The sequence below is a fragment of the Salvelinus fontinalis genome, chromosome 2, assembly GCF_029448725.1.
Source record: "Salvelinus fontinalis isolate EN_2023a chromosome 2, ASM2944872v1, whole genome shotgun sequence".
NCBI lineage: Eukaryota > Metazoa > Chordata > Actinopteri > Salmoniformes > Salmonidae > Salvelinus > Salvelinus fontinalis.
In genome coordinates, this window is record NC_074666.1 from 25,992,521 (window position 1) to 26,016,163 (window position 23,643).

At 43.1% G+C, this 23,643-nt stretch overlaps 1 pseudogene; it reads right to left on the reverse strand.

The window, feature by feature from the left end:
* Positions 1–707: 707 nt before the first annotated feature.
* On the reverse strand, positions 708–14,925 carry LOC129866866 (ubiquitin carboxyl-terminal hydrolase 32-like; annotated as a pseudogene).
* Between the last annotated feature and the right edge of the window lie 8,718 nt (positions 14,926–23,643).

A 23,643-nucleotide genomic window follows, 5' to 3' on the forward strand; every position in this document is an offset into this window, starting at 1 on the left:
TTTAACTTTCAAGTCATCCTACATTCATGCACTAGTATGAGCTTTTGGGTGACAATTAAAAGCGGCTGTTGATTAACACTGACGGGCCACTTATCGTTTTAAATTTAACATTAAGAGTTAAAGCTGGAAATTTGGCCATGTGTAAAAAAATTAATTGTTCCATTTAGTCATCTCTCTGTGGTTATCAAGTGTGTGTCAGAGGGCTATGAGGTGGGAGGCATTTCCCTGCAGTGCTCTGATGTTTACATTCACCAACAGTTACAGATGTCTAAGGGGGATGGGTGTCTATTTTGTGGTTTCCTTTGAGGAAATACTTCTACGACAGTTCTTTGAGCTTTGCTTGTCAAATATATGTGGTCCTAAGGTTTATTAACAGTCCATTCTGAGAATATTGTCTAGCTTAGGCTAGTTATGACATTGTTATTAAGTCCTGACCATTAGACATTTACCTTACATTTTTCATGTTAACCATCCCAATTTTTTTTAACCTTTATTTAACTAGACAAGTCAGTTAATTTTAGAACAAATTCTTATTTTCAATGACGGCCTTGGAACAGTGGGTTAACTGCCTTGTTCAGGGGCAGAACAACAGATTTACCTTGTCAGCTTGGGGATTCGATCTTGCAATCTTTCGGTTACTAGTCCAATGCTCTAACCACTAAGCTACCTGCCGCCGAATAAGTTTGTACAAGAAAAAGGGAGACAGGTTGTATAGTTCATTGGCTGCTTTAATAGTCACAGAAACTAATTCACTCCATATACAATGCAGATCTTCACAGCTCATATTCCAATACATCTTTTTTCCAAAAGTATTTATGTACATTTCAGTTTTTCCTCAAGGGTTATTGCAAAATAAAATTTCAATTTAAACATTTTACAAAAGTACATGAAATAAATTAAAAAACTAAATAGACATAAAAAATAAATAAATCATTCAGTAGTATTCACTGCATCAAGCTTTTCAGGGGGACAATACTGAAAATGACCACGGCAATAGCTGGCTAATGTTAAAATGTAAAAAAATATAATTGTCATCAGGATGTGTATCGTTCTACCATCATAGGCCAGGTAGAGTTGGTAGGTTTCTGTCCAGCTGTTATAATCAGTAATTGATTCACCAAATAAAGCATATACCTCAACAAGACTTTTAAGAAATGAGAGCTATGTATTGTAATGGATATACTATAGCTCACAGCCTAAAGAGTAGGATTTTTTTCTCCATCTGATTAGATTCAATTCAACTCCTATGTTTCACATAGTGTATGTCAATATAGTTATAGTAAATACATATTTCAAAGCTCAGAGGGAAAAGCTACCTATTCACTTGTTGCATAACGGTAAGGTATAACTGCTCAAACTGTCTAATGTCCCACTCTGCCTAAATCAAATACCTCATACCTATGGCATTCAAAAAGATGCAACATTCACAACTTCTGCCCTTCGAAGTTGTGATCTCATGACTAGCATTAGGGCTCCCGAGTGGCGCAGCGGTCTAAGGCACTGCATCTCAGTGCTAAAGGCGTCACTACAAACACCCTGGTTTGAATCCAGGCTGTATAACAAACGGCCGTGATTGGGAGTCCCATAGGGCGGCGCACAATTGGTCCAGCGTCGTCTGGGTTTGGCCAGTGTAGACGGTCATTGTAAATAAGAATTTGATCAAAACTGACTTGCCTAGTTAAATAAAACATTAAGATAATATACAGTTGAAATCGGATGTTTACATACACTTAGGTTGGAGTCATTAAAACTCGTTTTTCATCCACTCCACAAATTTCTTGTTAACAAACTATAGTTTTGGCGAGCCGGGTAGGACATCTACTTTGTGCATGACAAGTCATTTTTCCAACAATTGTTTACAGACAGATTGTTTCACTTATAATTCACTGTATCACAATTCCAGTGGGTCCGAAATGTACATACACTATGTTGACTGTGCCTTTAAACAGCTTGGAAAATTCCAGAAAATGTCATGGCTTTATAAGCTTGATAGGCTAATTGACGTCATTTGAGTCAATTGGAGGTGTACCTGTGGATGTATTTCAAGGCCTACCTTCAAACTCAGTGGCTCTTTGCTTGACATCATGGGAAAATCAAAAGAAATCAGCAAAAACCTCAGAAAATAATTGTAGACCTCCACAAGTCTGGTTCATCCTTGGGAGCAATTTCCAAACGCCTGATAGTACCACGTTCATCTGTACAAACAATAGTACGCAAGTATAAACACCATGGGACGACGCAGCCATCATTACCGCCCAGGAAGGAGACGCGTTCTGTCTCCTTGAGATGAACGTACTTTGGTGCGAAAAGTGCAAATCAATCCCAGAACAACAGCAAAGGACCTTGTGAAGATGCTGGAGGAAACGGGTACAAACGTATCTATATCCACAGTAAAACGAGTCCTATATCGACATAACCTGAAAGGCCGCTCAGCAAGGAAGAAGCCACTACTCCAAAGCCACCAGTAAAAAGATCATACTTTTTGGAGAAATGTCTGATGAAACAAAAATTGAACTGTTTGGCCATAATGACCATCGTTATTTTTGGAGTAAAAAGGGGGACGCTTACAAGCCGAAGAACACCATCCCAACCGTGAAGCACGGGGGTGGCAGCATCCTGTTGTGGGGGTGCTTTGCTGCAGGAGGGAATAATGCACTTCAAAATATAGATTGCATCATGAGGGAGGAAAATTATGTAGATATTTTGAAGCAACATCTCAAGACATCAGTCAGGAAGTTAAAGCTTGGTCGCAAATGGGTCTTCCAAATGGACAATGACCCCAAGCATACTTCCAAAGTTGTGGCAAAATGGCTTAAGGACAACAAAGTCAAGGTATTGGAGTGGCCATCACAAAGCCCTGACCTCAATCCTATAGAAAATTTGTGGGCAGAACTGAAAAAGCTTGTGCGAGCAAGGACTGAGTTTAAATGTGTTTGGCTAAGGTGTATGTAAACTTCCAACTTCAACTGTATACGCTACCATTCAAAAGTTTAGGGTCACTTAGAAATGTCATTGTTTCTGAAGGAAAATCACATATTTTGTCCATTAAAATAGCATCAAATTGATAAGATATACAGTGTAGACATTGTTAATGTTGTCAATGACTTGTAGCTGGAAACGGCAGATTTTTTATGGAATTTCTACATAGGTGTACAGAGGCCCATTATCAGCAACCATCACACCTGTGTTCCAATGGCACGTTGTGTTAGCTAATCCAAGTTTATAATTTTAAAAGGCTAATTGATCATTAGAAAACCCTTTTGCAAAGATGTTAGCACAGCTGAAAACTGTTGTTCTGATTAAAGAAGCTCAAGTAGTCTAAAGAAGGCCAGTTTTATTGCATCAGCATTTGTGGGTTCGATTACAGGCTCAAAATGTCCAGAAACAAAACTTATTTCTGAAACTCGTCAGTCTATTCTTGCTCTGAGAAATGAAGGCTATTCCAGATCTCGTACAATGCTGTGTACTACTCCCTTCACAGAACAGCGCAAACTGGCTCTAACCAGAATAGAAAGAGTGGGAGGCCCCGGTGCACAACTGAGCAAGAGGACAAGTACATTAGTGTGTCTAGTTTGAGAAAGACGCCTCAAGTCCTCAACTGTCAGCTTCATTAAATAGTACCCGCAAAACACCAGTCTCAACGTCAACAGGGAAGAGGCGACTCCGGGATGCTGGCCTTCTAGGCAGAGTTGTAAAGAAAAAGCCATATTTCAGACTGGCCAATAAAAAGAAAATATTAAGATGGCAAAAAGAACACAGACACTGGACAGAGGAACTCTGTCTAGAAGGCCAGCATCCCAGAGTCGCCTCTTCACTGTTGACGTTGCTGATAATAGGCCTCTGTACGCCTATGTAGATATTACATAAAAATCTGCCGTTTCCAGCTACAGTAGTCATTTACAACATTAACAATGTCTACACTGTATATCTTATCAATTTTATGTTACTTTAATGGACAAAAAGTGCTTTTCTTTCAAAAACAGACATTTCTAAGTGACCCCAAACTTTTGAACGGTAGTGTATATAAAGAATTGTGTTAAATTGGGCACAATGATACAGTATGATACAGCCTGTTGGTGGCACTACTGTAATGACACGACTCTTGATGTGATAACATCACAATGTTGTGATGGAACAGACTGATATGTTGTTGGAATGGACCTACACACAAATGGTACAGATCAGATGCTACAGGAAGATTCTCTCAGATACTCTCACCTGAGGCTTTGTTCTTAAAAGACCTGACACGATAAACAAACAAAAGGTACATTGCAATGCAAATACATAAATGTAGTTCAGAAACACTGACTATAATCCAGGCCTATCGGTCTGGAGTCTAAATCATTTACATTTGAGGACAACAAAAAAAGGGAATTTTAGAATTGTGACATTGCAATTGTGACATTGCATTTGACTACTGTCCAAAGCTATGATGTATGATGAGTATGATGAGGTAGTGAACACTTGCTTCTACTGCAATAATTTTTTGTATTATTCAATGAGGGGATGAAACTGCAGAGCATACCAATCAAAACATTAATGGCATATTGCAACTGGCATTGGTTTACAAAAAAAAACATACACTCCCACATTTGTCACATCTGGCCTAGGACCAACACCATGGGCCTAAGCATTGTCACTCCCCGACAAGGTGTTTGTGCCAAAACAAACCAATACACAGCCCTACGTTTTGTTTGACATCGCAAGCGAGAAATAACTTGAGTACCATTACTTGAAAAAAAAAAGATCCATCCACTATGAAGGTGTAAAAACGGTTGGTTGTCCACTTCTAACCACCAGGGATGATTTCTAAGCTTCAGCTCATCTCAACCTGAGAGATTTCAGAGTCAAATAGTAAGGTGGTTTTGTAGCACAAGCATGTCGATGAACCAGCAGCACATTGACACATATCGACAGACAGTCCATTACTGAAGAACACAGTACTTCTTATAGTCAGACTCAAAGTCCTCGTCCATGCAAGTTGTGTCGGCCACCTTTTTGCCGTCAGTTTTGGGCATGAACAGAGAATAATCCACTTCCTGCTGCTCATAGAACAGGATATAGGCAGAGTCTGCATCAATCTCCTCTGACTGCAACTCCTTAACACAGAAAACACAGTGAGGTTTGTTTATACTTGTGAACTTTAAATAACTGAGTTACAGATGACAATGAACACTGCATCACATAGCAGAGATATAAGTTCTGTTTTTGGCATACAGCTTACCTTACAGCTACTGTCGTTGTAACAGTACCACTTTTCATTTGGGTTTTTGGCGTATGTCACATAGTGGCCTCCTCCTAGGATCCCTGAATGGCACTGCAAACCCAAAAGTGATTGGGGGTTAGAGGATATTTCAGATGGTAGATAGACAGTCACTTTACTCTAAGGCTTCAGGCTAGAACAGTACAATTCTTACAAAGAAAAACAAATATTTGACCCGCTTAATACTTACTGAAATTGCATACAAGTTGTACATGGCATCCAGGTAGATTTTGTCTCTTTGGCCTTGGGAGGCCTCCAGATCCATGCTGTCCTCGGGGTAGCCATTGCTGTTTAGCTCAGACACAGACATTGTGTTGTCACATTCTCTGGCCGTGTCCTCACCAGAGGTGGAGTCACTGAGGCCTTCTCCCATGCTCCCCTTCCTCATCCTGCTGGCCTCCAGCTCCATGGGGCTCTCCCTGCCACTGTCCAGGCTCTCCTTACTGAGGGACAGTTGGTACCTGCTTCCCATGGGAAACACCAGCCCACGGCCCTGCCTTCTGCCCTCACTCTGAGGGCTGCAGTTGGGGCAGACGTCTCTGCTGAGGGGGGTGCTGGCCATCCTCCCTGAGCCCAGAGAGTCTGCAAACAGACACATATTCATAGAAGAACACCAGCCTCCTTTAAATAATAAGTGGGATATGACAGGTACATCTGAAACCCGTCAAGATTCTATACAAACCTTTCCCATTGTTGAGAGTCAGGGCAGGGTTACAGACAGTGTCTCCACCCCCAGACTTTTGCACTACTCCCTCTGTGTCGTGTAGCTCCTCCCCCAGCTTATCCCTCCAGCTCTCTTGGCTTTGGTCTGCATCTCTTGGGGTCAGGAAAGCACTGGGGTCAAACGTCTCCCTGGGAAACCTAACAATCTTCTGGGATTTGATCCACCGCCCATTCATAAACTGGAACCGTTTTAAATGAATTATCTGCAATTCAAATGGACAGAATAAAGGGGTTTTAGAGTGGGTGGTGTCATGTGCCAACTTGCACTTCAGACATAGCATTGAAAATGTTTGAGTTGGGGTTTATTCATGTATATTTGAATAGGTTTCAACTGTTGCCTATTGACACATATGAATAGGGAGAGGACAGGGAAGTTAACGCAGAGGGAATGAGCTCTATGTCTGACCAGGATGGGCGGCAGCCTCCACAGGTCCAGTTTCTTGGTGGCCAGGCGGTGGGTCTTGCACTTGGAGCAGTAGTAGAGCTCATCTTCTCCCAGCTCTTCCTCACTGGTAAAGGCCTGCAGACAGCTGTCCAGACTGATAGGCTCTGCCTGGGCCCTGCGACTCTGTTCCACACTGGGGTGCTCCTCCACGATCTGCAGGACAGACACACATTACTTAGTGTATAACGTATATCCATTAGATATCGAATAAATACATTGATATGACCCCTAGGGTTCCTGCTGCTGTTATCCCCAGCCTCATGTCTCTCTTACCCTCTCCTGAGAGGTCTGGTAGCGGAGGTGCAGAGCAGTGGGGTCCCAGTCCACAGCCATGAAGGCATTTCCCACAGCAGCCCTCTCATCGTTACACTCCACTGTGCAGCCTCTGCAGAACCTGAGGGGGACAACAATACAGGGTATCAATGAACAGATTCTCTATCTTCAACCGTATAGTGATATGTTGTACTGTGGTGACAGACTTAATTACCTGTACCACGGACACCAAGCGCAGGAGTTGCCATCTTTCTGCACCACGCGCAGGGTGAAGGGATACTGGTAGCCCATGCTGTCATCACTGTGTTCACACACACACACCGATCAGCATCATACACCTGTACCTTTAGGAGAACACTAAACACTGCAAAGCCACCTGACAAAATACAGAGAGTGGTCTGGAGAGACTGACCAGTCCTGGGCGTGGTTGCTGGCCTCCTGAGGGGGCAAGGGACTGGCCAGGCGTGACACCTGGGTCCACACAGAATCATACAGGTCCCTGGTCCTGGTGTGGACTGTACATGGCACGATTAACGGCATCCCAAACAGGCTGGGGCGGTTCTTCTGACTGGACAGGAAGTATAACTCTGCCCGCATCTACGAAACAAACACAAATGACCCATGGTTTAGAAGTGAGCATTATATAGACTTTGACTAATCTTGATGCACTGCTAATCTTCTCTCCATCTTTAGCCCATCCTGCAGTTCTTACCATCTTCCTGTGGATGGTGATAATGTACCCAGTGAAGGGAGCACCTCGGGGCCGTCGGGGAGACCGTTAGCAAGGCTGCCCTCTGTGCCACAGGGAACCACAGTGCTGGGCATGCCCTTGGGGATCAGTCCCAGGTTCAGAGAGTTACTGTCAGTTACCATGGTAGCGTTCCCATAGGCTAGTGCTTGAGCTTCTGGAGATGACACGAAGAACAAATGTTATACGTTATATTTTCTAGTGTCAAAGTATCTACCTTTTTTCATCTGTTTTATAGAACCTGTGCATTTGTTTACATTCCAAGGTGTGTTTGGTTGCTACTTCTTTGGATTCTAAACCCCTTTCATCACTTCTTACGGATTGCCTTTAAAAAAGGAATGAAACGTCGCTAATGAACAGAAGAACCAATTGGTATACCATCTGTTTGTGTGGGAGTGGACACCACAGACGTGGGTGCACTTGGCACCGGGATCTCAAACGCACACAGGAAGCCGCACACCGCCCGACGCACTTTCTGGTTGTCCAGTGGAAAATTCTAAAAATAGGGTAGACAGACAATCATTAGTCTACGTGCAGACTGTGATATTGACAGTGTGATGGATGGATGTACAGTGCTGGAGGATAGATGACGGCTCCACCTTAATGTTGGAGGCATGTACTTCAGCCAGGAAGATCTGCTCAGGATTCAGGCAGCAGAGCTCACTCAGGAGTCTCTTCAGGCCTGTGTACTTCTCATCCACATTGAGCCGGAGCCCATACCGCACTGGGCATGACCCATCCAGCTTAATGACTGGACAGAGGAAGCAAAGAGAAAAGTGTTTCAGAGGCACGGGATCCAATATATATTCCCTCAAAAGACAACAGTAACAAAATAGCTTTCTGTTCAACACCACACTGTTACTGTAAAGCTCAGAGTCCAGTACAAGAAAGGGTGGACAGGCGACAGACTTCGAGACATATCTCCAATATGATGCTTATTTTTCATCATTTCATCTCACGACGCCAGGTCAGCGGAGTCAATCACCACCTTCCGGAGACACCTGAAACCCCACCTCTTTAAGGAATACCTAGGATAGGATAAAGTAATCCTTCTAACCCCCCCCCCCTTAAAAGAGTTAGATGCACTATTGTAAAGTGGTTGTTCCACTGGATATCATAAGGTGAATGCACCAATTTGTAAGTCGCTCTGGATAAGAGCGTCTGCTAAATGACTTAAATGTAATGTAAATGTAAATCTTTTGGAATGTATTTTCTGGATGTTGCACTGTAGTACTGTATACACTGCATTTCACTAAACCCACAATAAGATCTGCTAAATATGCGTACGTGACCAATACAATTTGATTTATAAGGCTCACCTATGATCTCTAAGTGCATGGAGTTATCCATGGGCAGAGGGAGAGAGAGGAAGTTGAAGGGATCAAAGCGTGCACTGACGTGGCCACAGGTCTTGCACTTGACCTGTGACCTGAGCTGGCCATGGAACAGGTCCACCACAATGGAGCGGTTTCTCAGGTGATTCTCCCACGCCTGGGGGAACACAATTCACCATCATCACACCAGACAATAATATACGCCATTTAGCAGACACTTTAAGCCAAAGCGACTCAGTCATGCGTGCATACATTTCACATTTGGGTGGTCCCCGGGAATCGAACCCACTACCCTGGCGTTACAAGTACCATGCTCTACCAATTGACCTACAAAGGACAACTTTTAGCAGTTCAAGATGACACAGAAAGCTAATATTACACCTCCAAATCAATATTTATACTCCAACAGCTACATGAGGTGATTCACCTGAGGCCTTATTTCTGGATCTCCCCACCATGACGATAGGAACAGTGTGTGTGAACTCTGACCTCAGAAGCAACCTCCCAGTCTGGTCGCCCGTCGCTGTCCTTCAGCTCCACGTAGGGCTTCTCGTGAACACGGTTCAGGTCCTCGTGAAGGCCATCCAGCAGGAAGGCCAGCAGCTCCTGGGAGTCCTGCTGCTGGAAGCCATTGAACCGGGGAGCGTACTTCGCTATCGTCCACTGAGGGACGAGACGGAGGACAAGGAGAAAATGGAAAAAGACAACCATTTGACTCTTTATTTTTTAGGGTGAAATAAAGTACTTTTAGGTTGGTAGTCTGTAGTGTTATTGGGGCGGTGTCAGTTGGAGGCTTGTTTGTGGACATACTCTGAGTTTCAGAGGGGCCAAGTTCTTCTGTGTTCCGCTCCACAACTCCTGAACCAGATCACCATAGCATTTGGCCATGTGACCCCGCATCCCAATTGGATTGGTCCTGTTATGGACACAAACAGCACAAATTAAAAAGAAACTCACACAATTAATCTCTGCTTGCTGTGGATTTATCTGCCCAAAGAGTATAATAAGCATGTACAATAATACTTTCTTGTATAATAAGCATGCATTCTTTTAAGTCTAAAATAATGCACACGCATACCTGTTGAGCTCGTAAAGGTGGTTTCCTGAGGTGAAGTAGTCTGTGAGAGGCTTGGTGTTGCTCACACACTGGATACTGGAGTTCATGAAGCACGTGTTGCCAAGGTTGCTCAGTCCAGTCGCACCTTTCTCAGTAGGGACTGTGAACAACAGCAGGAGGCAACAGTCTGAGGACGCTATTCAACCATCAAAAGCTTCTACAGCAGTCAGTAGGACCCCTTCAATGTGTTTGGAGACAGCAAAACAAGTGCTGTCTGACAGACTTATCTATAATACATCCAAGTAGCAATCAGCCCAGTTAATGTTAAATGATCAATAATGATTACATATAGGAGTGCTAATGTTGTGTTGGTGCTGTAACTATGCAGTGACGGTCTTACCATTGTGTCTGTTCATCCTGTTGCTGTTAGCGATGAAGGACATCTCCTCTGGCCAGCTCATGTCCTTGTTCCGAACTGATGAAAACAAAAAAGTGTCTTCATCTATTCATCCTGACAATACATGATGGAGCTATTAAAAACACAGAGTTGTTATGATGCATACCTTCTATGACCATGTACTGTTCATCTGGGATCTTCAACCCCTCCAGGGAATGGTCTTCATCATCAAGGAGGGTCAGATAATTCTGTGGAATACAATGTTTTGAACTGTAAAATTAGCGTGTGTGTGAGTATTTGAGTTTGAGTGTTTACTGTGCATGTCTGTGTGTGCAGTGTAGAGTTCTCCCCAGTATTTTTTTTAACAAGGTGTTGCTGATGAATCAGTCGAGGGGGAGGTCTCAAGGAGGGCCGTGGCCCCCTTTGGACTCAGAGATGTGTGTTTTTTGAACAACTAAGTGCCATTTCCTGCAATCTAGAGCCTTAAATGATAACAAATAAAGCAGCGCACACTGGTTAAGTGCAAAATAATTATTTTATATTCTTCACAGTATTTTTTCTAGAATTATCCTAGTAATGTCATTATTCAATGATCTACCGAACAGGGACCATCAGTATGAGGTCCAAGCAAGAGCAATTCAAGTAATTCACAGTGTGTGTGTTTACATTTTGTATTTATTTATTTTTATTTATTTTTTGAATAGTGGCACAGCCAAGTCCACAAGGTGGTGCAGTGCCCCTCTTACATTCTTTGGGGAGAACTCTGCCATGTATGTTGACAAAGGGTCAACCTTCTATGAGTCACACCCACCTCATTGTTGTAGAGCCAGAGGCGCATGTCTTCCTCCTTGATGCGGAGTCTCTGGGACAGGTATTCATGGATGTCCTTGATGGTGCCCACCCTACTGAAACAGCCCGTGTAGACCAACACACGCTTTAGAGGGGCACTAGGTGAGGGAACGTTACCTGGGGGAGTTCAGGGAGACACCACGGATACATTGAACTGCTCTGCACACATGATTGGTAAAAAGCACAGGAATGGGTGTGGAAGAAAATTCACAGACCATGTTGCCGTGGCCAAATGCTCTGACATATAATGAGGCCCAGATCCTACATAGCCTATTTCAGCTCACACTGCAACACTGCCTGGCTGGGGCTGTGCGAACGTGATGAGCGGAGTGAAAGATTTATTTTTAGAAGCGCTGCGCACAGGCATGAAAGTTGGTCTAATTTACTTAAAATGAAAGTCTGCTGAAAGACTTTTTGTCCTTGTGTTTCTTGGCTATTTACATTGTTTTGTTCACAAGCTAGGTTGTTTTTCTATGTTTGAGTTTCAACAGCTAGGGAAGAGAATACAAGGCTTCTACTAGACAAACTCAATCTCAGACACAAACATGACTCTAGTCGTGCTACCACGGTAACCTCCCGCCCTTACAGGGGCATGTGTACATCTGTCGTCTCATCTGTGATATTTTGGTTAAAAGACTCAGGTCACAAAAAAGGTAATTAAACATTTTTGTGTCCCTGTGCTGCCCCAAGTCTTGTGACGAATGTTCCCTCTAAGTGCCTTCCTCCTCCTGGACTGCTGTGCAGAAGAAATGCCAGCCCGCGCAGAGAATTCTAGTGATTAAACTACTTTGCCAAGTTACATACTTCCTTAAACAGATCAACGCTTCCCTCTAACGTGGGAATTATGTTTGCATCAATATAATATCAGCCCCCTTCAATGCAACCAACCAAATCTAACTTTGCAAGATTGAGTCGTGATTGTGTTGTAGGCAGAACGCATCTATCGCACGAGCGGTCTTTCAATCGTCCGCAGTCCGCAGTCGGGAGTGGACGTGCTTTTCAGATCAACATGCTGAATGGCCCTGGACACTCTTGGGCAGAAAGTCACTAGGGTACTCTGCTATTCTTGTCCCTCCATTGCTTTGTAACCTTTGGAGAAGTGCTGGAGACACATGCAGGGGAACCTCTTACCCATATTGACCCAGACGTTGTTCTGAGGGGTGCGTGCGGGGGGCTGCTGCTGCCTCAGGAAGAGCAGGTGTCGGGGTAACAGCTCCAGCTCAGCACAGTCTGTCTTGGTGTTTCTGATCACCTGGGAATGCCAACAGGAGAAGAGGGGATGGGAATGTGAGGTTATCACAATGTCAGGATCAATAGGGATGATAATGGTGACGGTTTAATGGAAAATCCACAAGTGGTCCTGCTTTACAGAGTTGAAATGTATGTACCGGCCTGGGGAGACTCAGGTTGGCTCCGTACCAGTGGTAGAGTGCCCTCCACACAGGCTCTGGCACAACCTCAAAGTCCCTGCCTAGAATCAGGGACGGGGAGCGCCTCAGTAGGCCCCCCTCCATAGTCAATGTGGGAGCCTAGGGGAACAGTTCAAGATAGACAGATTTAAAACTGAAACAATATGGCAAGGCCAGTTTGAAGAAGAGGAACATTTTAATCTCTAATTGAGTCCATCCCCTTCCACAGTGTTGTTTGTGGTGCCTAACTTACCTTTAAGGGCTCTGATGTGACCAGAGGCTGGTTATCGATGGCCCCAGGCCTTAGAACCACCATGTTCCCATCAGCCCCCAGGAAGCACTGATTGTCTGTGTCATCATGCTGACGGGCAAAGCAGATATCCGTAGCAGTCGAGCCCCGGGGTAGAAGGCCTGAGGAGAGCAAATTAATGGTTTTCAATGACATTCAGTTGTACACTCACTCTCAGCACACAGTATGCAAGGCAAGGCAGGTATAATGAGTGGTACATTTCCTTATAATTAAGCTATACTAGTATCCAACTGTTTTGCTAATACTAAGTGTAACACAGGGTGCTGAGAATTCTTAGCCACTCACTGCCGCTGGTGGTCGTCTCGGAGGCCTCTGATGCACTGGAGATGTTGTCTGCGAACTTCTCCTCTGTGGAGCTGTAGGAGCTGGCCATGCTCTCCCCCTCTGGGCCTTGCTCTGCCCTGGCCTGGGTTCCGGCCCCTACACCACTCCTCACTGTGCCAAACACTAATGGCTGCTCCACCACGATATGCTTGTTAACCTGGAAGAGACGCCAACAACCACAATCACATCAGCAAAGACATTGTAGTGTAGAATGGGCACAGTATGATAAACAGATGATCATGGTGTCAAGCAGCAAAAAAGCCTTGCTTACATATTTGACGTAGTCCCTCCACTGCTGCCACCACGGCACTGCTATGAGGAACCAGTAGTCTCCTGGCTGGAGGCCGTGTCTGCTAGCCCTCTCCAACCAGCCCCTGGAGACACAAGTGAGTGAGTTTGTAAGTGTTTGATTGATTGATTGATGAGGGGATAAGGAAGCATGTGTATGACAGCAGGAAAGGACACTGACATGGCGACACAGACACACATACCTGATTATCTGTCCCTCCTCTTCAGGGGAAGCAGGCCGCAGCCCCAGGACAATATGACACACCTAGAGACCAACACGATAGCAGAAGACTGGTGATCCAGCAGAACAAGAAAAGCACACAAAGCACATAATGTTGACCAAAGTAGAAACACATGGTGGCTGGCTCTTACCTGAAACAGCAGGTTGAGGAACTCATTGGCAAATGCACTCTTCACACTCCATATTTGGTAGTCCTCCAGGGTCAAATGCCCTTGCTAAAGAACACAACAACCACCAATAACAGGTTTCAAAATTTTCTGACAACATTAACGAAATCTGTATGAATCCAAAGTCACGCAAGCAGTAAGGTAATACCTTAGTGGTGTCATGCTCCTTCAGGATGTCTTCCACAATGGCATGGACATCAGTGTCCGCTTCCTTAAGGGACAGAGGCAGGGTAAGGCTTAAGTAAGAACCCAGAGTAGTAATGGGACAGGTTAAAACAAAACAATCTAACTACAAACATTACAACAGTTATCATTATCTACAGTATGTCCATCATATGTCCAGTCTGGCCAAATGGTACTTAAAGGTAGAAGGTCTGTGCGATTGTCTTTCCACACCTCCAGTAATGCTCTAACCATTTCTGCGATTTCCTCCCGAGACAGAAGCCCATCATGGTCAACGTCAAACACTTTGAAACAGACTGGGGAGAAGAAACAAGAGGAAAGTTACACATTGAAACTGTCAATGTCATGAAAGAATGACAAACAGCAAGGCTTAGTGCTTGTGTATCTACTTACACTTCTGTCTCTCTGCCAAAGGCCCTCTGCAGCAAGCAGATAGTCCACATGAGATTTCCTTAAAATCTATGTGATTGTCCCTGTTTTCATCAAAGGCATGAAACAAACCTGCACAGAAGGAGAAATGGACGTAACGATCGCCTTCAAAAGAAGTATCCAATAAATCAAATCCACATCCTGCGTGTTCTCTTACCTTCACTTAGGGATGTATGAATAGTGGGAGAAACTAAAGCGACAAATGTTTCCAGGTCAAATCGTCCTGTCCGAGACTGAGCTTTCAGCAGCCAGTATCTCTTCTCCAGGTCAATGATATCCGATTCCTCTACTGCAAGAAAGAAAATCTATAAGTGGCATGACAAGACCGCTAGCCTAGGCTATTATTTAGTATATCTCCCAAAGGATCAGGATGACAGTCACTCACAGTGTGTTACTCCAGCCAAGGTCTGGTAGAAGGTGGGTGTGTCACTATGGTCTGTCAGGGTGACACCCCCCCCCCACTGGACAGGAGCCAGCGGGAGAAGGGGGGTGTGTCACTATGGTCTGTCAGGGTGACACCCCCCCCACTGGACAGGAGCCAGCGGGAGAAGGTGGGTGTGTCACTATGGTCTGTCAGGGTGACACACCCCACTGGACAGGAGCCAACGGGAGAAGGTGGGTGTGTCACTATGGTCTGTCAGGGTGACACCCCCCCACTGGACAGGAGCCAGCGGGAGAAGGTGGGTGTGTCACTATGGTCTGTCAGGGTGACACACCCCACTGGACAGGAGCCAGAGGGAGAAGGGGGGTGTGTCACTATGGTCTGTCAGGGTGACACCCCCCCCACTGGACAGGAGCCAGCGGGAGAAAGTGAAGGCACCCTTGTTCTGCAGGAGCCAGCTCTTACATTTCTCAGAATTTACCTTCTCACCCTGGTAAAGAAAAGAACAGAAACTCCACTAAGCCTTGAACAAAGGTGCAAAACACATAGTGGAATTATCTTTCTGTGTCAAGTAGCATTAGCAGCCCTGTGCACTTTTATTTTATTGAACCTTTATTTAACTAGGCAAGTCAGTTAAGAACAAGTCAGTTAAGAACAAATTCTTATTTACAATGACGGCCTACAACTGCCTTGTTCAGGGACAGAACGACATATTTTTACCTTGTCAGCTCGGTGATTCGATCCAGCAACCTTTCGGTTACTGGCCCAACGCTCTAACCACTAGGCTACCTGCCATCCCAAACAGGTAACATAAGTTCTGTCGGCAGCTTACAATTAGATAAGGATACATTAGGATATGTGGCATGTTTGTAGTGAACAAATAAAATATACCTGGTAAGCGTGTAATAGCAGATTTGCACCCACCCTGGTGGTCATACAGTTTGTGAAAACATGGCTGTCAAAATGTGTTTAAAACAGTCAAATTCAGGTAACTGCTAAAATAAAGGAAATACTTGAGTAAATGAGGGATACAACGCATATTGAAAGCAGGTGCTTCTACACGTGTGGTTTCTGAGTTAATTAAGCAATTAAAATCCCATCATGCTTAGGGTCATGTATAAAAATGCCTAGTTGCCCAATATTTTGGATACCATAGCTAGAAGAAGAAATCTCAGTGACTTTGAAAGAGGGGTCTCAAAGGAGCATAGGGGGTTTGAAGTGTGTGTGTGTGTGTCTCTCTCAACCACCAGATCTCAAACCAATTTAACACTTCTGGAGTGGCACCCGAGACAGCGTTTTCCACAACCATCAACAAAACTCCAAATTATGTAATTTGTTGTGGAAGAATGGTGTCGCATCCCTCCAATAGAGTTCCAGACACTTTTAGAATCTATGCCAAGGCACATTGAGGCTGTTCTGGCAGCTCGTAGTGACCCAACGCCCTACTAAGACACTTCATGTTAGCGTTTCCTTTGTTTTGGCAGTTACCCATACATATTCATTCAAATAAGGCATATGAGCTAACCTCAGAGAAACACTTTCTGAGAGAAAGTGGGATCTCTCCATCCACAGTCTGCAGCATACTTTCCATGTCCTCTCGCGTTGCATGATTGCCCAAATCGCTGGCAAACAGACTGAAAATGTCTGAAGGAGAACCACAAAAAGAAGCTTAGCCTCATAAGCAAATCTGTCATGTGTGATATTCACAATGGGGGTGAATCGCATTATTAGACATTATCAAGAATACAAATTAGATACCACTACAAAAGAGGGGTCATTTTGTGAAGGTCTATTTGTTTGTTTTTATTCTCAGAGATCCTATTAAATTATATGATTATTCTTGTAATTACATGGTCAACACAAGCATCTATAGAGGTTCCATAAGTCTGTCGGTTACAATACTCACATTTAGCTTTTTCTTCATCACGTCCTCTAGTCAACAGAACCAGGCCAACAATTAGGTTGTTGAAGTGCAGGCCTTTAGAGGTCCCACCGAATGAGCTGTATATCACCTAGAAACAGGGGAAGGGAGCTGGGTTCAATTCAGGTAAACCTGTCAACTCATTCTGGTCCAGTCCTGACCTACTTGTTGTTGTAATTTGGAGAGTGAGTTCCCTTTCAGAAACCCTGTCAGGTGGACTAAAGTTGAATTCAAATATGCAAGGTTGTCCAGGTTAGTAAGCTAGTTAGACTCATATCAGAAGAGCACAATAGGCTACAATCACTCCTGAGTCATTCCACCTTAAAAAACACAAGAGAGAGGATTGACACCCACCATCTCAGATTGTTCTGAAATTATTTCTGTAGTTTGAAACAGATAAGCATTCCTGAAACATTTTGTTGAAAGACCATTTGAACGCCCATTATACAACCTGATACTACCAGGTTCTGACCACTAGACGGTGGTGTTGCTAAAAAGGCTCCCTATTATATCCAGTTAGGGGTTTTCGATAAATAAAAACATTCAATACAAATGAATGGTTAAGATTAGGATTGGTTGAGATTCGGAACGAGGACAGGATAACCTCCCAATCAGAACAGCTGAAGTTGGGTACTACCCAGGTAGAGGTATAGGTGCAGGGTTTTTCAACCTCATGAGCAACATTTTATTGATTGAGAATACATTGAGTATGTGGCCAAATCCCTTCAAAAGAGGTCTGGAGCAGTTAGACCTTTTCCGGTGAACAAGCAAACCACTAGGCTACAGCAGTTCTAATGGTTCTGGTCTCTAAATGGTCTTCAAAAAGGTAAATATCCCCAAAGCACATTGTGTTTCGCAATAGTTTCTATTGGTGAAGGCTTAATTGTTTATATAATGGTGTATTGCGTAGGTTTAACGGTTTCTAATGGTAAATGTCCTAATTGGTTCTCTTTTTTTAATAGGGTTGTCATGCTCAGCATTTCAGTCACTTGCCAATTGCTCCAACGTTTTGGGCTAGTAGGAAACCCCTTAATGAGAATTGCACCATAGGGAAATACCTCAGAGTTGCCATTCAATGGACTATTCAAGGGCAGTTAGTTTGAAGCATGAGGTAGCTAAGAGTACAAACTAAAATTATTTTCATGGAGGACAGGTTTGAATTAAGGATGCCCACACAATTTGCAAAAGCTATTGATTATCTACTCAGACTTCCAAAGAAAATTTTGTGATCCATTTAATAATCACTAAAAAGCAGTAAATAGATCACTCAGAAGTAAATGTGGAGGTAGCTAAGAATTAAGGGAATGTTCAGTGAGCATGTCATCCCTGGAATTAAATTGCGTCCATGATGTCGCATTGCTTTCAATGAAAAGTGACAATGGAGATCCACATAATTCATCTGGTCATGATTTTGACAGTGAACAGGCTGCTAAAAGAATGAAGTCCTGTCTTGACTCCAGTTTAAGTGACATTGGTGTTAAGTCCACTACAGCTCAAAGGAGAGGCATCTCATTCCAAGGTATCCTGCGCAAAAATAAATCTTCATGTGCAGATCAAGTTCAAAGATGCACAATACACCATACATCAGCAGGCTGCTCAAGCTGTCAATGTATCTCCTGAGGAACTGGCGCCTCAGAGCAGCCTGAGATCTTTAAAGAAATTAATAAAAATGCTGAAGATCTTGACAGGCTCATTTACTAAGGAAAGAAAAAAAAGAATTATCCAGCAGAAAGTAAAAGACACATTAATAAATGTCTCCACCATCATGGTCTATAGTCAAAACTAAAAGAGGTCTTTAATGTCAGTGTTTACATAAGGGCAACAAGAAAACTGGCTTCAGAGAAAGGTATCATGGAGAACACTCTTTGGCAATGATTTTCCAGTTGAGGATTTGGTAATTAGATTCGACAATGACGATGTATATAGTAGACTTATGCCAGGAAAAAAGGATTTTGTCAAATTCAAAATTCACGAGCAGACAATAGTCATTCTGTGCAACCTTAAAGAACTGTATGCAGTTTTCTCAAAGAAACTGCAGTCTGCCCGAAGCATTGTGTGGCAGTCGGCTCATCTGGAACACATTCTGTGTGCATGTACAATACATCAAAATGGCACTAATGTTAAATGCAGTAAAGGTGGACAAGGACTGCCATGCATTTGTGGACCTGATGGTGTGGTGCATAGATGTGATGTGAAAGTGTTTTTCATAGAACAGGACATGGAAAATTTGCACATAGAACTCAGGGAAAGATATGCGAACACAATGACTGTGCCAGGACCCTGCAGCTTCCATCACTTTGTTCCACTCTACAAAAGCCTCATAGGTGCAGAGTTTCCAGTAACCAGGTTTCTATCCAACCACTTCATGCGGATAAATTACCTGAGGAATGAAAAAAGTCACGACCGGGCTGATGGAAACAGGATACGCCAGTACAATTTCATATATGCCGACAGACAATTTGTTCATTTGACATGGTGTCGGTAAAATTTCTTATGCGAGAAATGGCAGTGGAAATGCGCAAATATTGATATAATAACCATCATTTCGAAGTAAACTTGCGTGGTCCTCCCACTATGACTCGGGAAACCATGCAGTTTATTAGGCTACAGATGAAATAAGTTATGAACTTCACAGGGTGGTGAAAGTGCATTTGATGTGCTTGATGCTCCTTTAAAAAGTGAGGGTCTTATTCTAGTGACGATGATCGATGCTTGGCTGCCTTTTGACAAATACAAATTATATCGGTATATGCATAATATTTTCAATATAGGTAGCCTACCCGTACTGTATCTGCGAGCTGTTGGCTAGAGCGCAAGTGGCAAGACCAGAGTGGGCACGTTTGCTATATAACGCAACAGTTTGTGCCAAAACCATCAGTAGCATTAAATGCGATGAAACCCATTTAACTTGTATTTTACATTCAGTACATAGTAATTTAACCGTAAAAGTTATTTTATGTGCACTACGTCAAAAATGCCAACTTTTATCCACAATAAGTGAGTTATGGAAAAATATATGGTGGGAAAATGCACATTGTTTTATGCAGATTTTAAAATATTTGCATGAAAATCTGTCCAAAATTGAATGGAAACCTAGATACTGACACAGATTATGCCATTAAGTTTGACTTGGTCCTCGGAAAATCCATAGATATAAAATGGTGAATGTGCGAGCATCTGATTTTCTAGTTTGCTGCTATGATGAATACTAGATTGGAATTGTGAATGATAACATGGACGTAAAAGGTGAAATTCATGCATCCAAGTTATCCAGCAAGGTTATTTTCTTGGCCAAATAGAGAGGACACGTTATGTTCCAAAACAAGCATCTGCACCATTAAAGGGTTACCTCATGCTAGCAGATAGCTCAATGACTGAAAGTCTATGGGTAAGGCTAGTTAGTGTTGGATCGCAAAACGACCTCAACTTCCTTCATACTGGACACAGAGATATGGATATCTTTTTTTAAACTTTCACCTAATGACAGGAACAGCACCATCTAGTGGTCAGAATTTGGTAATATCAGGTTGTATGTGGGCCATAAACCTAACTGTTTTTTATTTTTATTTTTTTTATTTTTTCTCCCCTTTTCTCCCCAATTTTCGTGGTATCCAATCGCTAGTAATTACTATCTTGTCTCATCGCTACAACTCCCGTACGGGCTCGGGAGAGACGAAGGTCGAAAGCCATGCGTCCACTGAAGCACAACCCAACCAAGCCGCACTGCTTCTTAACACAGCGCGCCTCCAACCCGGAAGCCAGCCGCACCAATGCGTCGGAGGAAACACCGTGCACCTGACCCCCTTGGTTAGCGCGCACTGCGCCCGGCGGCCGGCTGCGACAGAGCCTGGGCGCGAACCCAGAGACTCTGGTGGCGCAGCTAGCACTGCGATGCAGTGCTCTAGACCCCTGCGCCACCCGGGAGGCCTATAAACCTAACTTTAATGACTAATTTCTTTGAACAGGGGGAAAAACATCCGATTAACAAGGAATGCATTACAGAGGATGAAGAAGCAATACTCCCAAGCCACAGCTCCATACTGCTTGTCAGACATAAAGAACTGATACTGTATACTGGTTGTTATGGTGGGATATGTGGGTGGCTTTTGGAACTTTGGATTCCTCATGTCTAAAAAAAAAAGAAAGAAAAAAAGTTTGGTCCAAATCGGATGTTAGGTACTATATTTATTGAATATTATGTGAATCCTATAAATTAAAATGGCCTATATGGGTGCAATCAATTAGCTTAATTTCTCAGAGATCAAATAACATTACAGCATAATAATGTTTCAAGAATTAGAGGTCTTCACGTGTCCAAAAAGGAGGGAGAGACAGCAACCAACCAAGCCAACTCACGCCATAGCTAGGTTATTTATGATCAAATATGAATACATAGTACATTTGACTGCATCAAACTGGGAGAAGCTAGTTAAATTAGCTAACGTTAGCTAGCTAGGATAACTGAGGCTGCAGTGCATACACTTTCTCATCCTACGGTTGAGTGATAATGCCCTCGAAGCCGGTGTTTGGAGGATATTGGCACAGGTGTTGTTAGGCAACCAGTGCTAATATATCCTCCAAACACCGGCTTCGAGGGCATTATCACTTTAATACAACGGGTTACCAACGTATTAAAATAATGACTGACATATTTTCACTAATAACCTTATTTTGATTAATACTATTTCATCCTTCCACAAGATGTAGTCCCAACACAAATCTAGGGTTGCTACCCAAGCCAGCTTGTCGGTCGTTCTATTCGTTCGGTTACTAGAGACGCCTATCCTTCACCTTTAACCTTCAATTTCGTATTTTTAATTCCATCTTCCATTTACTAGATATCTATTAACCTTTGCCACACATGGAGTCGAGGCTATATGGCTGTAGCCTATTGCCAATCTACAGTACCAGTCAAAAGATTGGCAACACCTACTCATTCCAGGGTTTTTCTTTATTTTTACTATTTTCTACATTGTAGAATAATAGTGAAAACATCAAAACTATGAAATAACACATATGGAATCATATAGTAACCAAAAGTGTTAAACAAATCTAAACCGATTTTTGATTCTTCAAAGTAGCCACCCTTTGCCTTGATGACAACTTTGGACACTCTTGGGATATTCTCAACCAGCTTCATGAGGAATGCTTTCCCAACAGTCTTGATGGAGTTCTCAAATATGCTGAGCACTTGTTGGCTGCTTTTCCTTCACTCTGCAGGCCAACTCATCCCAAACCATCTCAATTGGGTTGAGGTTGGGTGATTGTGGAGGCCAGGTCATCTGATGCAACACTCCATCACTCTCCATGGTCAAATAGCCCATAAAAAGCCAGGAGGTGTGTCTTGGGTCCTTGTCCTGTAGAAAAACAAATGATAGTCTCACTAAGCGCAAACCAGATGGGATGGCATATTGCTGCAGAATGCTGTGGTAGCCACGCTGGTTAAGTGTGCCTTGAATTCAAAATAAATCACAGACCATGTCACCAGCAAAGCACCCCCACACCATCCGTTCACCTACTATGCGACTCACAAAGACACGGCAGTTGAAACCAAAAATCTAATTTGGACTCATCAGAACAAAGGACAGATTACCACCGGTCTAATGTCCATTGCTCATGTTTCTTGGCCCAAGCAAGTCTTATTATTGGTGTCCTTTTTTGCAGCAATTCCACCATGAAGGCCTGAATCACACAGTCTCCTCTGAACAGTTGATGTTGAGATGTGTCTGTTACTTGAATTCTGTGAAACATTTATTTGGGCTGCAATCTGAGGTGCAGTAAACTCTAATGAACTTATCCTCCGCAGCAAAGTTAACTCTGGGTCTTCCTTTCTTGTGGCGGTCCTACTGACAGCCAGTTTCATCATTGTGTTTAGTTTTTACGACTGCACTTGAAGGAACTTTCAAAGAAATTTTCCACATTGACTGTCTATGTCTTAAAGTAATGATGGATTGTTGTTTCTCTTTGCTTATTTGAGCTGTTGTTGCCATAATATGGACTTGGTCTTTTACCAAATAGGACTCTCTTCTGATTCGCTCAAACACATTAAGAAAAAAAAATCTGCTGTTTAACTTTTAGCAAGGCACACCTGTTAATGGAAATGCTACCTCATGAAGCTGGTTGAGAGAATGCCAAGAGTGTGCAAAGCTATCATCAAGGCGAAGGGTGGCTACTTTGAAGAATCTCAAATATAAAATACATTTTGATTTGTTTAACACTTTTTTGGATACTACATGATTCCATGTGTCATCTTATTGTTTTGATGTCTTCACTATTATTATACAATGTAGAAAATAGCAAAAATAAAGAAAAACCCTGGAATGGGTAGGTGTGTCCAAACTTTTGACTTTCCACTCTCGTGAAAAGCAAAACCATCAGCATAAATTATAAAATGTCTCGCTCTCTACTGCAGCAGTCATGTTCGGCCTTCCAGACAAGTCACTTAAAATTACACATAGCCGATACCTGTCACAATTATATCAGATCCAAACCAGAAGGGCCGGAAACTTTCCGATAACTTCCCATGGAAAATGTCCGGAAATTTAAGTCCTGGAATTTGGGCGGTTTTGCTTAAATTCATCAAAAAAAGTTAGCGACCCTTTTTTTGTGAGATACACATAAGGCAATTCTAGGTCTTGTGGCATATTTTGGTTAAACTATCCCCAATTCAATGGAATCGCAACCCTCTGCATGCACAGTGCATTCTTCCATCACATGTACAGCTGATTCTCAAGATCTTGCACACTAATGAGATGCTATTGAGCCCACACAACTACACCGTCTGAGCCAAGGACTACTTGCATTCTGTTAAGTTTTGATTACAATAGTGGGTGGGGTGAATTTATTTGATACGACATAAATGATTTTTTGTTAACTAGTAAATAGTAGCCTACAGCAACA